Source organism: Macrotis lagotis, chromosome X (assembly GCF_037893015.1).
Source record: "Macrotis lagotis isolate mMagLag1 chromosome X, bilby.v1.9.chrom.fasta, whole genome shotgun sequence".
NCBI lineage: Eukaryota > Metazoa > Chordata > Mammalia > Peramelemorphia > Peramelidae > Macrotis > Macrotis lagotis.
Window position 1 is genome coordinate 507,061,210 of NC_133666.1, and position 16,226 is coordinate 507,077,435.

Genomic DNA, 16,226 nt, shown 5'->3' on the forward strand with positions numbered 1-16,226 from the left:
GAATAGATAAACAGAAAAGGAGATAAAGAAATCTCTGAAGAAAATAATTTAAAAGGCAGATTTGGTCAAATGAAAAAAAGATATTAAAAACTTTGAAGAAAATAATTATTTAAAAACAAAATTGGGTGAGTGGAAGTTAATGATTCCATAAGAGATCAAGAAAGAATGAAAAAAATCAAAAGAATAAAAATAGAAAAAATATGAAATATGTCATCAGGAAAACCAACCAAACTGTAAAATAGATTGAAATTATTTTAGAATTATTAGACACCTGGAAGCCCTCATAAAGAAGCCTAGACTATATTTAAGAAATTATAATGAAAAACGTCTTCAATATCTTAAATCTAAAAGTTGAGAGAATTCACATACCGCATCTTGAAAGACACCCCAAAATGAAAACTCCCAGGAATATCACAGAAAATTTCCAGATCCCTCAGGTCAAGGAGAAACTATTGCAAGTCACCAGAAAAAAATCCAAATATTATGGCAATCACAACCACAGTCACAATCAGAATCAAGCAAAATTTAACATATTCCAAAATATAACCAAGAGCAACTTAACTTACCCACAAAGCTGAGTATTAATCCTTAAAGGAAAAATATTATCTAATAAAACAGAGTACTTTCAAGAATTCTTGATGAAAAGAACAGAGTTGAATACAAAATTTGACATTCAAACAAAAAAACTCAAAACAAGCAAATAAAAGGTAAATATGAGACGCAAATCATAAATGACTCAATAAGTTCAAACTCATATATTCAAATATGGGAATATGATACATGTAGCTTCTAAGATGTCTCATTTTTAGGGAAGGTATAAGAATTATACTTAGTCAATGGACTTGGTGGGGATAGTGTCAAGAATGGAGTGAGAGAGAGGGATAAGTTAAGGAAAAGGAGAAGAAGAGAAATAAATGGGAAATCTCATATAAAAGAGGCATGCAAGGAATGGTTTTTTAAATACAATAGACCGTGGTGGACAATGGTTAAATCTCACTATCTTTTAAATTGGTTCAAAGAGAGAAGAATCTCTCTCTCTCTCTCTCTCTCTCTCTCTCTCTCTCTCTCTCTCTCTTTTTCTTTCTTCTTATCCAATAGGCAAAAGGAGTGGAAGAAGATAAAAGAAAAGAAGAGATAATACAAGGGAGTTGTGGATTAAGAAAGGCAGTGGTCAAAAGAGAAACAGACAATTTTATGCAAAATCTTTTTAATTTAATGTAATCAAAATTATTCATTTTGCATTTTATAATATTCTCTGTATTTTTTTGTAATATTTTCTTTCCCTCATTATAGACCTAGGAGGTAAACTATTCCTTGATTCTAATTGGTTTATGTTATCACTATGTAGGTCTAAATATTGCATACAATTCAACTTTTTGGTTTGGCATTTGATATGTAGGTCTATGCCTAGTTTCTACAATACTATTTATCAATTTTCCTAACAATTTTTGTCAAATAATGAGTTTTTATCCCAGACATTGGAGATTTTGGGTTTATTAAAGAGTAAATACTATAGTCATTTACTATTGAGTCCTGTGTACCTCTCATATTCCACTAATCCAAATTCTATTTCCTATTCAGTACCAACTCGTCTTGATGATTATCACTTTATAATATAGTTTTAGAGCTGGTACAGCTAGACCACCTTCCTTTGCAATTTTTTCCCATTAATTCCATCAGCATTCTGTTTTTAATTTTTAATTTTTTTTAGGTTTTTGCAAGGCAAATGGGTTAAGTGGCTTGCCCAAGGCCATACAGCTAGGTAATTATTAAGTGTCTGAGACCTGATTTGAACTCAGGTACTCCTGACTCCAGGGCCAGTGCTTTATACACTGCTCCACTTAGCCACCCCAGCATTCTTGACCTTTTATTTTTTCAGATGGATTTTATTTTTTCTAATTCTATAAAATTACTTTTTGGTACTTGATTAGTAAATACTATTGTTCTGTTAAAAATTATGAGGGGAATGGTTTCAGAATAAAATGGGAAGAACTATGTTAATTGATTAAAAGTGAAGGGAACAGAAACAGGAGATCATTATAAACAATAACAGCATTATTGTAAAGCTGGTCAACTGTGAAAACTTAGTTACTCCAATCAAGACAATGATCAAAGACAATTCTGAAGGACTTGATAAAAATTCTATCCATTTCCAAAGATGGGAAACAGTTGGAAACAGATTGCTTGTAGGGAAGGAAGAATAGTTCTGAGTATGGATTATATTTGTAGGTTTTTGTATTGTATTTTTGTATTGACATTTGCTTCATTTCCGTCAAAGGAAATCTATAGTCATTAAGTGTCTCTTTTTTAAAAAGCCCTGAAGCAAATCTGGTGACTTCAAAGGAAAAAAAGTATAACTACAATGGAGATCATAAAGATGATGAAATTGATGGACAGCAATGAACTGATAAAAGCCAAGTGAAAATTGAAGTATATTTTTCCAGCTTATTCCTTGTTTTTTTGGTAACAGAACTAATAAGGGAATCTGTTTGCAAAATTTCACAATTAAAGTTGTTATCATATTATTTTTCTTCATAGTGAGTGATAGAGATGCTGGAGGGAGCGAATTTGGAACTCAAAATTAAAAAAGTAAAGGTTTGCTATATAATGTAGGATTTTATCTGAGACATGATGGATTCCTAAAAAAGAAAGGAGTCAGATTATAATGGGCTTTAAATGTTGGAGGTTTATATTCTTGATTCTGGAGGGAATAAGTATTCACTGAATTGGAGTTTTTAGGAACTGAAAAGTTTTCATATATATAGTCCCAATAATAGACCATTTATACCTTGTCTGAAGTCCAGCCCAGCTAGTATTAAAGACTTTCTTTATTGGAGAGTTGGCTACTAGGTAAAGAAACTTTTAAGGCCATAATAACTAAATAGACAATTTTCTAAGGCACAGAGAAATGATGATGTGTCATGGTAGAGGTAATTAAGTAACAATTTCATGTAGGTAATTATATATGGGAATTTTTTAAATGTAGGTCATGTTCTAGTTTATAATATAATGCACCTGTGACTTACTAAGTATATATTAAAATAGATGTTTATTAGTTCCTAATAGCCAGAGTCTATTAAAAATATTATAGAGAAATCCAGTTTGGCAATCATTAATCCATAATCTCATACTTGAAAAATCTCATTAAAAATGAATTCATGGATTAACCTTTGATAACTTGGATTTCCACATTCAATCATCTTTCTTTTTTTAAATTCTTCTACCATATTGGGGAAATGCTTATGTTGGCTAATAAATTAAAAACAAAAAAATGAACATTTTTTAAAAAAGATAAATATAAATAGGAATTCTGGTTCCTTATGAAAACACTACCCCTCAACTTCATAAAATCATTTGTTTCCTGTCAGAACGTTTGCCTTCTGCCATAGAGATACAGGTTTACAGTGAAATGAGACAGGGGTAATGACACTGAACACACAATACAAATCAGTCTTGAATATGTAGAAAATAGTGAGAAACAGGTTGCTTGGAGGGTTTTCATGAAAGAAGAATAGTTCTGAGAATGGAATAGATTTATAGATAATCGTTTTGTATTTGACATTTGCTTCTTCCATTGAAGTCAGGCTATAGTGAATAAAGTGTCTTTTTTTTCACATGAAGCAGACCTGGAGACTTCAAGAGAAAAGGTAGGGCTATACTGGAGGCAGCAAAGACCATGAAATTGATGGACAACTAGATGAAAATCGCAACATTTCCTTGAAAAATAGCAACATTTCATGGGCAATCAATCATTTGAAAATGTGTCAGGGAGCACAAGGCCATCTTTAACAGGCAATACAACTGACAAAGATAAATTAAATATGGGAGACAGTCTTATTGACTATTGACATTTTGTTGTCTATTTCAAAATACAAAAAGGAATGGAGGGTTAAATGACTCCCATTCACCACCAAAATATAGTTTTTGAAGACTAAGCAATCTTTCATTTTATTTCTGATGTCACTTAATTTTTTAAAGCACAATTGTAATTAAATATTTCAAAAGAGAAAGTTTTATTTTTTCACAGAAAATCTGATTTGCAGAATAAAGATGGAAGGTTTCTTCTTATTCTCCTCTTATTTTCTTTAGAAGCTTTGGGAGAATTTGGTACTACAAATTTTACGTATAGTGAAACAATCCATTATGACTGCTTCAAATCAAAAAATGCCAGCATCTACTCTCAAAATGCTTGATTTCATAAATATTATTGTTTTATAAACACCAGCCTATGAAAGAAGATTAAGGTACGAGGAAAAATATCTATGAGAAAGTTATATTAACTATTGTTATTTTCACAGAACAAATGAAACAGCAACAAATTGAAAAAAATTAAAGTATGATCAAATATCAACTTAAAATGTATTACTATATCTTAAGAAAAAGTGTTTATAAATATTTGTGTGTTTAAAAAATTCTATCACATAATTTCTAATACACACACATATAATTTAACTTTTCAAAATCGCAAGAGTCAAAACTAGAAGTATCTTTGGTATAACATTAGTCCAATGCCCTCAAGTAACAGATATGTAAACAAAGGCTCAGGAAGTTTAAATGCTTGAATCAAGGAAACATATGTAGCAAATAGAAGACCTGATATTTGATAGATTCTTAGATTTCAAATTCAGTATTCTTTTCTAAAATGTCATACTTATTCTATTATTGAACTTCTAAACAAAGTTTGGAAATCACAGTGGCTTTCTATTAGAGAAACACAGTTTAGATGACTATAAATTGATTGAATTTATATTTTCTGATTTGTTACCTAGAAATTGAGTCATAGGAGTAACTCCTATAGTTTTACCTATAGGTGAAGGATTTTGGCATTATCTCTGAGAAGAAGCCGGAACATGATTCCCCTTTCCTACGTTTCCTTAGATAAATTGTTGAAGAAATTTCTACTTTTTCATTTTTCCTGTATATTATTCTTCCCCATGATTTCTATGTTCTGCCATATTGGTCTTGTATTTTCATAAATTGCACTTTATTTCTAGTCTCCACATCTTCTTACTGGATGTCATTGATGCCTTGAAGACTTATTCTTTTTATTTCTACTTCTTAGAATTCCTGATTATTTTATCTAATAAATTTCTAGAAACTTCCTTCTTAAAATTAACTTTTATTCATTTTGTATGGATTCTTCTAATAATTATGAATTATGTTACACACTGTCCCTTTCATTAAAATGATTTTGATGGAATTATGTTATAACAAATGATGCTGTTGATAATCTTAGAAAAATATGGATAGATTTGCAAGAAACAGTGAAGAGTAAGGAGATCAGAAACAAGAGAATGTTGTATACAGTAACGATGACATTATTTTAAAAACAACAACTTTGAATGAATAAATAATTTTGGCTATTGTAAGTATAGAAATTAATGACAAAGACATGAAAACTGTTTGAATATTTATGTGAGTATATGTATATGTACATATATTTGTGTGTGTGTGTGTGTGTGTGTGTGTGTGTGTGTGTGTGTGTATTTGTTGTAATGACAGCCATTTCTAGCATAGGAGGAAGGAAGAAAAACATTTACTCTATCATAGTGTTATCTCAAAATGGAATACTAGTGTCCCTTGACCCATTGTACTGCAAAGAATTTCTTGGGATAAAGTAACTTTATATGGGACAAATAAATACATATAATATTGATAGGGCTGTCTATCTCTCTTTTAGTTGACGAAAATGAAAGGATCATCTGGTCAGAATTTGCATCTGTGAGTGTTAATGCTCTCTTATGCTTCCCTGAGTAGCACCTAGTCTTCAATTTCCTTGAAGCTGGTGGTGTTAAAAAAATTAAAAGGACTCCTGTGGATCTGGAAAGCATTAGTGGTAAATCATGAAGATGGAGCTCATCTATTGTATTTTCCCTAAATGAACATTTAATCCAGAATTAAAACACAGCCTCTGTTATCAGGACTACACATCTGCTATCCACATCCCTAAAGGCTTTTCAGTTTTCTTGGAGAAATAAGGAACATCCTTGTGATATCCATTATACTTTTGAAATATTGCATGGGCATTTGGAGAAGGCAATATATTGATTTATTCAAAGCAAAATATGTTTTGTCCCTTCAACTTTCTTTGGACTTCATCAAAATAAGTTAAAAAATCATTTACTATATTTTACCCCATCATTATGATTATTGGCATGATAAGCCTCCATTGACAATGGTATAATGGTCATCTTTAGAGTTTTTAAATTTTTTTTTTTTATTTATGGCAATGGTGTTAATACAGGTAGGTAATTATTAAGTATCTGAGGTCAAATTTGAACTCAGGATCCTCTTGACTCCAGGGCCAGTGCTTTATTCCCTGTACCACTTAGCTGCCCCCCATGTTGTTTTAAGAAGACATAATATCTTCTCTCAAGCATGTTTATTTTTTAAAAGGGAAGACAGGACAGAAAAACATATATATATATATATATATATGTATATATACATATATATGAGAGTTAATTTACACAAATATTAAAATATGTGATCATTTTTGCATCTGTAGAATGAAAGTCATATACTTCTGATCCCAAGTTTCTTCATCTATAAAATGAATATATGTCATATAGAACCTACTTCACAAGGTTGTTATAATGTTCAAATGAAATAATATATATATCAAGCTCTTCACAAAGAAAATTAGCTATTATGATGATATTAACTGATCTCTCAAAGTATTGAAACCACAGCTAAGTCAACTTCATATTCTAATTTAAGTGAAGGTATCATGTTACATAGGGATGATTAGTCTTTCAAATGATAGCAAGATAGGCTTGAATATCTTGCAGCATTTCATATTTTACAGACAATAGTCTATTTTTTACCATAAAGAAAAATATACTATTTAATCAGAAGTTAGTTGGTCTGTGAAAAGTTTAAAAAGTAAGAAAATACAAAAGTTAAGAAGAAAAAGAATGAATTAATTATAAGTTTGTAGAGGTCATAGATGGGTAAAGAAGGAGGATAAAGAATAATTCTAAAGTTATGAAAACTAGTGTTTCATGGTCAAAAGACTGTTTGAAATAAATGGTTTAAAATGGACATATTTTAGTTGAATTGTAGAAGGAAAACTTCAGACTAAGATAAAAATTTTACAAGAAATACATAAGATATTGCAAATTACTACTGAGCATAGAATGCTAAGGTGCAAAACTTCATAGAAGGAAAATGAGTTCTAACCAACAACCAGAAATGATCAGATAGATATCAGAGTACTGACCACTGTCTAGAAATATTCGTTTTGTATTCTGACAGGGATAGAGGAGAAGAGTGACTAAGAGAAACTGATGTCCTTGCCAGATTAACAATGAGAATCTTACAGGTTTAGGGGCTACTTGAGACCATAGTCCTCAGCTTCTCATTATCAGGAGCTAAAGATGATCTGGTATATATCAATCTCACTGTGAAGGCTTGTGTTATTTATTAGAAAAACAATGAACCTGGAGTCAAGAAGGGATACTAATACTTGTGTTACTCATTATTCATATCTTTGTAACAAAAGTAAAATCAAAATTGCAGTATTAACATGCACATATTATTGTTTTTCATATTATTCTCATCTTCTTTGATAGACACCAGATAGAAATGATCATGTGATGAGTAAGTGTCTTGCTATAATTTTTTTCCCAGTAAGCTTTAGTCTTGATAGTTTTCTATGTAATATAGCTTGCCTAGAGGAGTATATCTTTCACCAAATGGTTCATTTTGACTTTCAGATCCAAAATCAAAGCCATAATTTATTATTTTTCCTTGTCAAGTTTTGCCTTTTTAAGTACAATTAGCATTTGAATATCTCTGAAAAAATATTTCTCAAGATGAAAATGTTTAATATGTATTCTGATGTCATATAGTTTTATGCTATTCATGCATCTTAAATGATTAATAAACTTTTCAAATTCTCTTTAGTTGAAAACCATGCTTATTTCAATCTAGGAGAAAATGAAAATGAACCTAATTCAATGTATACACATGATGAACTTAAAATGTCTCTTCAAAAGTGTCATATTTTATGTTAATCATTTTGATATTATTATATTTGTGGTATAAAAACAGAACAATTATTCTTCAAATGCTCTAGTGTCCTTTCTATAACTTAGGGATACTTCACACACACACACACACACACACACACACACACACACACAAGCACATAAAACACAAATAAGCCATGAGAGCAGAATACATTCAAAGGCTTTGGAACAAACAATAAAGGGCAGTATAAATATTATAATGCTTCTGGATGAATGGCATAATAATCATGGTATTACTTTTTATACTCCCATGAATTTTGGAAGCATTCTTTGTTCTCAGCCAATAATTTTTTTGTTAGTGTTTTATAATTTTTGCTTTTAGGAATACAAACTGTCATAGTTTTTTATAATATATATATGTATATATATATATATATATATATATATATATATATATATACATGTAATTAGTCTATATATTTGGAGCAGTAAGAAGTGTTTTTGTTAGGTGATGGATATATGAAACTATCTTTTAGGAAAGGTTGGATCAAGTTTATGCTTGAGCAGAAGTTTGTAAAATGCTTTGCTACTCTTTCATTTGCCAATGTGAAGCATTTGAACCAAGAAAACTATATGAATATTCCCTAACGCTTTCCATCTTTGTAGAGAAATTATCATTTCAATAATTTCCCTTTTTCCAATTATCTATATTCATGGTGCATAGACATTGAACCAAATGGTGTTTTATTTTGTGGATCTTCTCGTAATATAAATGAGCTGAAATTTGCTAAACTCTCATCTTCTTTGGGCATTCCCTCCTTCTCTCTCCTTTGATTTACTAACTTCTCAGTTCTCATTTGAAAAGACTGATTGATGTTGAATTATTTATTTTGTTCTTTGTGCTTCCATAACTCATTTGTCTTCATCATTGTTATCATCATCATCAAGTTATCATCATCATCATCATCATCATCATCATCATTTTCTTCATCACAAAGTTCCTAGAAAGGAAGAAGCATTTCTTATGGAATTTATAATTCCCAGTTCTGTGCACACAGTAGCATTTTAATAAATTTTTTGTTGATAAACTCTGATGTTGGAAATCTCTGAAGGACAATTGGATTGTCCCAAACTAGTAGACTGGAAGAATAATGAGTCTAGCATGATGGGAAGACACTGGAAGACAGAAAGCTTTACCCTCTTCCCCCTTTTGTTAGAGATAGTGAAGAGGGATGTTGTGTGCCATTATTTTTATCTTTATGTGGCAGTAGAGGCAAATCAACAAAGGAACACAAGTGTTGGGCTGGAGGGCAAAAATTGTTAGAGAGGCACAGCAAGCAGAGAATTGTATTTTCTGGGAAAATTATATTCTGCATTTTCAGGAGCATCTGTCCACCAGGGAGAGGGTCAAAAACAGGGGCATTGAAATTGTTCAAGCAAGCCCAAGGAGAATGAGAGAAAGGGGAGGAGGGAGTTGAAAGCATGGAGAGGGTCAGAGATGAATGTGTCTGGGGGCAATAAGGCAGTGAGACAGATGGGTTCAGCCCATGACTGATGTAAAGTGTCAATAGGAGAGCCTACTGATGCGAGTGGATGTTACAATGTTACACTGACAAATATCCCAGCCTGCTCCCAGAGCTCCAGAAGAAGCTTTTGAGGACCCTGTCACCCTAAAGAAGTGCCTAGGATGCCTTGGCTTCAAAGGCCCTCTTCAGCATAATTTCTTCTCCACCTTTCCCCCACTCTAGACATGTTACCTCCCCACCCCCACCTTGAATTTGGGAAAGAAAGGACTTAAGGCTAGATCCTCACCTCATTTCCTCAGGAAGGTCTACTAGTTCATCTCTCGCCACTTTCCTCTGCCAATTACCCTCTTTTTAACCCCAGCAGAATACTATGAATTATTGCCTTGATCAGCTGTACCTGTCCCTGACATCTACTGTGTCATGAGTCTCTCTTCTCCTGGTACCCCAAAAGGAAAATAAAGCAGCCATTGTACACACTTTCTCTCTTTCACCATCTGTCATCTCACTCAATCCATTTCCAAGTTCTTGCTTTTCACAGTCTGGGGAGGTAGAAAGAAAAGGGAAAGGGGGAGGTTGGAGGTTGTTACAGAAAGGGTTGTTTTTGTCCATTTGTTTCTCTGGATAAGTGGGTGGGATTAATACTCTTAAGAGAGAAAGCTTTGGTGAGACTCTTTTCCCTTTCTATGTTAAAATATAGTTAAGTAAAAAAGACCCAGACTTCTTCCGGGCAGATAGTGTGTGGCCATCTCCTCCTTTCTGGCAGTAACCAGTCTGGGTTGAATCCACCTGGAGGCTACACATGGGTTTATTGATCACAGGTTTTGAAAGAGGCTCTTAGACCTGAGCAGAGCCAATAGGCTTCAGCTGGTGCTGGCAAGTGGACTTCAGGCTGACCTAAGATTGTGGGATGCGAACAGTAGTAAAACTGTGGGACTTGGCTCAGACCTGTATTGGGAGGAGGGTGGCACTGGGGGCAGGACAATGAAATCAGTGTTCTTGAGAGCTTCTTTAGAGCTTGCTCTGAAGCAAACTACTGTGCAGATTACTGTAAGGAGCTAAGAAATGGGGAGTGATGGTGCTTAGAGATAGCTGGAGGCTGCTGGGGCTTCCCAGCAAATGGACTCTCCTTGGAAAGAATAATTAGCTTGACATCTACAGTTCCCTGGAGAAGGGCAGTGGGGGAAATCTGGGACAGGATGAGGTGAGCAATAAGAGAATGAGAAATAGTTGAAAGGCCTGGGATGAAGCCCTCCAATAATGTTTCTGGCTTCTGTTAAAATGATCTCCATGTATCAGTAATGTCTAGTACAATGGCAGGCAAGAGCCTCCCTGGGGACTCAGGGTGATGTTAACCACTCAACATGGGCTCAGGCCACTAATGATTGATGTGACTGAGGGTTTTGGCCAGGGTTCCTGCCTTTAATAGTTAATAAACTTGTTCCTTGCTAAAAGGATTACACTACTTCTCACAGAAATAAGTTTGAAATTTTATTTTGTGCCCATTATATGCCCCTTATGAAGTAGATACCTTGATATATTAGTATTGGTGCATTTTAAAATTGGCTTTTATATTGGATGCATTTATTTTTTGCTAAGGATTAACACTAGGAAAAAATACTTAATCTGTTGTATGTATGAAATTTTAAAAAATTGATATTTAAATTTACTTTGTAATTCTATATGTTGTAGTTTATGCATTTAAAAATATTATTCAGAGAAGGGATCCATAGACTCTACCAGATTGCCAAAGAGTCTATGAAACTGAAATGGTTAAGAAGTCATGCTCTATGCCATATCTAGTAATGGACAAGTTTTAGAGTCAAAAGTCTGAGGTAATGATCAGCATACTTGGGAAATGAGGGTGGGAGAAGAAAAATCTAAGGAAAAAAATTGACCATTCCTTGTTGCATAGAAAGGGTAAAGCCTTTAGGGGGGAAAATCTTCACAGATGTTTTAGTGTTTTGTTTTTGTTTTTATAATGTATACTTCATTGGCAATTTCAGTTTCAGTAAAGAATAACACTAGATAAAAGTGCAGATATAAGTTCAAGGTAATTGAAGGACAGTATGTCTTTAGAATCTTGGTGTAGCAAATCCTGTCTTGGGGCCAATCCAGTGAAAACCTCTCACAGGGCATGAGTTCAATGCAATGATGCTGATGACCCTAAATCTGAAGGTTCCTTGCCTGCCCACACACAGACACAGACATAGACACATACATGCATGCAATTCACATGCTCTGTCTCAAAACTCACAGACTGTATATGAAAAGGCATCTCTTTCTTGAATCAATTTGGATAACATCATGTCCCAGGGAGGACTGGTTATTATTCCAGACTGGATTTAGATCCCAGTTTTGCCTTTGAATACCTATATAATATTGAGTAAATTCAACTTTGTTCTCTACATCTCAGTAAAATGAAGGAGTTGGATGACATTCAGGGTTCCTTGCAGTTTTAAGTAGATGATTCTCTAAACTGTAAGTTATGCCATTTATTTGGTACTGTTAACTTACTAGTGGATATCAATGTTCTCTTTTATTTTTCATAAAATGTAATGTTAATAATTGTCAATTATGCATTACCTAAAATGCTTTATCTACATAAAATCATGTGGACTGCATGATTCAAAAAAATAGAGGATGCAGTGAGACTTTCTTCAATTCCAAACCATATTCTCACCAATAAGAATGAACTGTTTGCTAGCAAAGATGACATACTGAGTGAAAAATGCTTCCTATGACTTTATGATAAAAGAGAGGGAAAATTAGATCTAATCTGATATTCACTCAATTAGGGGACTAGAAAAGTTCAAAGTGTTCAATAAAGAAATATAAGTAGGGTCTAATGAACTAAAATTCTATGAAGGAAAATCAGCCTTGGAGCAAAGTAGAAATGTTCAAGAAATTTTGATCTTAAAAAAGATATTTTGATTAGGAGGAAAAAGGGGATCTCTCTGAAGACATTTATTTAGCCATATAGGGAAATTGTTAATTTATATTTTTAAAAGAAACATACAAGTACAAGATACAAATCATGGAAACAAAGGGGAGGAAGCAGAATGAATAAACATGATTAATATGGATCATTAAGAACTATTTAGTTTTCACAATAACATTTCCAAACATCATGATGTGTGTGTATGTGTGTGTGAGTTGTGTGTGTGTGTGTGTGTGTGTGTGTGTGTGTGTGTGTGTGTGTATGTGTATGTTTGTTAGGGTGGGAGGAGGGAGGTAAAGAACCAAAAATATTTGTACATTCTCTACATTACCCTGGAAGGTTCAGAGTTAGTTTAACTAGTAATGATAATCACATAAGAGAGAGTTATTCTAGTCATGAACCTGTTCCCATCAGCCTGGCTGGAGAATAGAAGGAACAAATGATGAGTAGGATGACAATTTTATCCATCCAATTCCCTTAATTCTTCTAGGGGCTCTAATACCCCAGTATGGAAAGATGCAGTCGAGAGACTAAATGACCACTGTTGTGTTTTCCAAATTTGCTTGCATATTGAATGCACACAGACACATACACATACACACACACACACTTTCATACTTTTATAGCATCACCTTTTCAAATTCTAAATATTTCAGCTAGAATTCTGTCCCCTCTAATTGTTCAATGCTTCCTGAGGTTCACTTTATTTCATTGTCCAGGATATCTGACTTTGGATCTGTAGAAATACCATTGTAGTTACTGGTGATGTTAAGATCTTGGTACTGATTCTTGCCACTTCTTAATTTCTTCTACTTCTATTAAGTCCCTACTGTTTTTGTCTTTTATCATTTCCATTTTTTGCATGAAACATTCCCTTGATACCTCTAGTTTTCTTGATGTCCAATCTCTATTGGAGAAGGAAATGGTAAACTATCCCAGTATTTTTGCAAATAAATTCCATGGATAGTATCAGCATGCTGTGGTTCATAAGGTCATGAAGATTCAGACATGATTGAAAGACTAAACAACAAAGTCTTTCTGTTCAAATCCATCAGACTTTTGAACAACATAGTCCTATCCTCTCCTGGATTATAAAAGGATCAAATCAAATGAAATATCATATGTAAAGTCGTTTATGAATCAGTCAAGCACTTAGTCTCAAACACCTGTTATATGCCAGTTACAATTCTAAGAATTTCATGGTGTAAACATAAGTCAATAGAGAAATGAGAATATATTTAGAGTGAGGGAATTTGGATTCAATATCTGATTCAGCCATTATGTGTGACATTGGGGAAGTAATTTCACCTTCTCTGGCCATTGTTTTCTTTTGGAAAATGAAGCAGGTTGAACTTAAGTGGCTTCCACTTTCAAATCTAGATGTCATATGTATCCTTTTGGGTTTCAAAATCAACCCAAAAACTCTAGAAAGAAAAATTTTAAGAGGAAAATATCATTAAAGTTCTGTTATGACCTATTTAAATTTTTTCTTTTGTAATTTTGATATATATTATTATATGGCATGTATATATATATATATATACTATATATATATATATATATATGTATATATAATCTTTATAGAGAAATGTGGAGACAGAGTGAGAAGAGGACAGACAGAGGGTGACAGAGGGAGAGAGACAGAGAGTCAGAGGCAGGGTGGGGGTTGATGGTAGAGAGGTAGTATGATTGTTAGATTTGAAGTTAAGAAGTATTGGGATCAAAATAAGTCTCTGACTCTAATTGTGCTTGTGACGCCCTCATTATCTCAGGCAATTTTCTGGGTATATTCATAAAACTATGAATTGCTAGTTATTTCCATAGGTCAAAGAACATTCTACAATAGGAATTCCACACTGATGAATCCCATGATGAAAAAATCATAGATTTAAAAGCTAGAAGAGACATTAAATATTACCTAGAATTTCCTTAATGTGCAAATTAGGAAATAGCCTGAAAGTGTCTAAATGACTTGTCCCAAGTCACATAGCTATCAAGTGTAAAAGGCAAAATTTTAACCACTTTGCCTTCCTAACTTTAAGCAATTAATTTAGTCTTTTGATCTTTTTCAATATTTATATTATATGTAAATATATAAGTATATATCTATAATCTATATCTATATTAATTTATCGACTCGTAAAAGAAAAATAAAAACTGATTTAAAATGAGGGGTTTGGAATACTACTTCTGTGGTCTACTCTTTCCAAATATATGATTCTAAAATAGGTTCTATAACAGCACACAAAGTGTCCTTCAAGTATTTTCTACTTGACTACAATGAAAAAAAGACTGATGTTAGAACTATTTTTATTACTATAGAGTTATAACTTTGTGAGCACATGTACAATAAACACACATGTGTGGCATGTTTCAGCAAAGCTATCACTACAGACATTTGGAACTGTTTATAAATTGTACAAGGTTGTACTCTGACTTGATTGTTTCATCATTTTCAGGGTTCCTATTGTTGTCTCATGCTTATTGTTCCCCAGAGATAGCATTGAGCAGACTACCCCATCCAATGTTATTGCTTAACTCTATTGTTCTTGCTACTAATCAATTCAAAATTGTAGTAATTCTTTTCAGATGTCCTTTATATTAATCAATGTGATCCATCATTGCTGACCATTTTACAAAGACCACTATTGTTGGACTGCTCTATATCAATGGTATATTGACTGAAGCAGTATCAGAGACACTAACTAGCTATTGAACTTTTGACAAACATTTTTATTTGTGATAGACTTCCATCAAATTGTCATCATAAGTAATAATGAGTTAGTGGCTTTGTTTTTCTGAGGCCGACATGTCATATCTGTGAACAAATAATAACTAAAAATAATGGAAAGTGAAGCATTTTTTTTCAGATTTATACCTCTTCAGTAATTACAAATATTTGAAGGAAAAATAAACCCAGCAATTAAAAGTGAGAGGTCAAATTCCATTAGTAGCCCTATTTGGCATCTTTCATGTTTGACTCAAATAGTTTTACTTTACTTTGGTTATAGTCAGAGAGCCTCAACACTGATTGTGAATTCTCTGCGACATTAAAAGGTCTCACTTCTTTTTGTAATTTCTATTTTCTGGCACAACACACAGTTCTTCCATTACCTGCTAGTTTGGCAAGCGACATTAGGGGAACAGCATGACTAACAGCTTGCTCCTATTCCTCTGTCTCTCTATGTGGTTTCTTGATTCTCAGTCATCTTGTTTCTCAGGGAAAGGGAGATCCTTCCATAGTCAAAAGTTCCAGAAACTCAGTGTAATCTGGGTAATAACTCTTCAGTGTCATAAAACCAAGTTCTGGGCTAGGACCAGAGATTATATATAGTATTAAAAATTTAGAGACAGTTAGGTGGGGCAGCGGATAGAGCAGCCATCCTGGACTTAAGAGGACTTAAGTTCAAGCCTGACCTCAGACACTTAATAATTACCTGTGTGACCTTGGGCAAATTACTTGATAGCAATTTCTTGCAAAAATAAAAACAAAGAAGTTCAAATTTATGTAGTATTCTGTAGTTGCAAAAACTTTACATGCTATGTTTAATATGACACTCAAAACAATTGAATTTCTTAGGTACAGTCAGTATATTCCCATTTTGATGTTAAGGAAAATGAATTTCAGAGGAACTAAGCAACATACCATGTTTACATAGCTGGTAGATAAAAGAGTTGGGACTGGAATGAATTTATTTTGACAACAAATTCAGTACTTTCCTCAATGTACTATGCTTCATTTCATTCAAAATAACAGAAAGGTGTTCTGAAGTCATTAGAATATTCAAT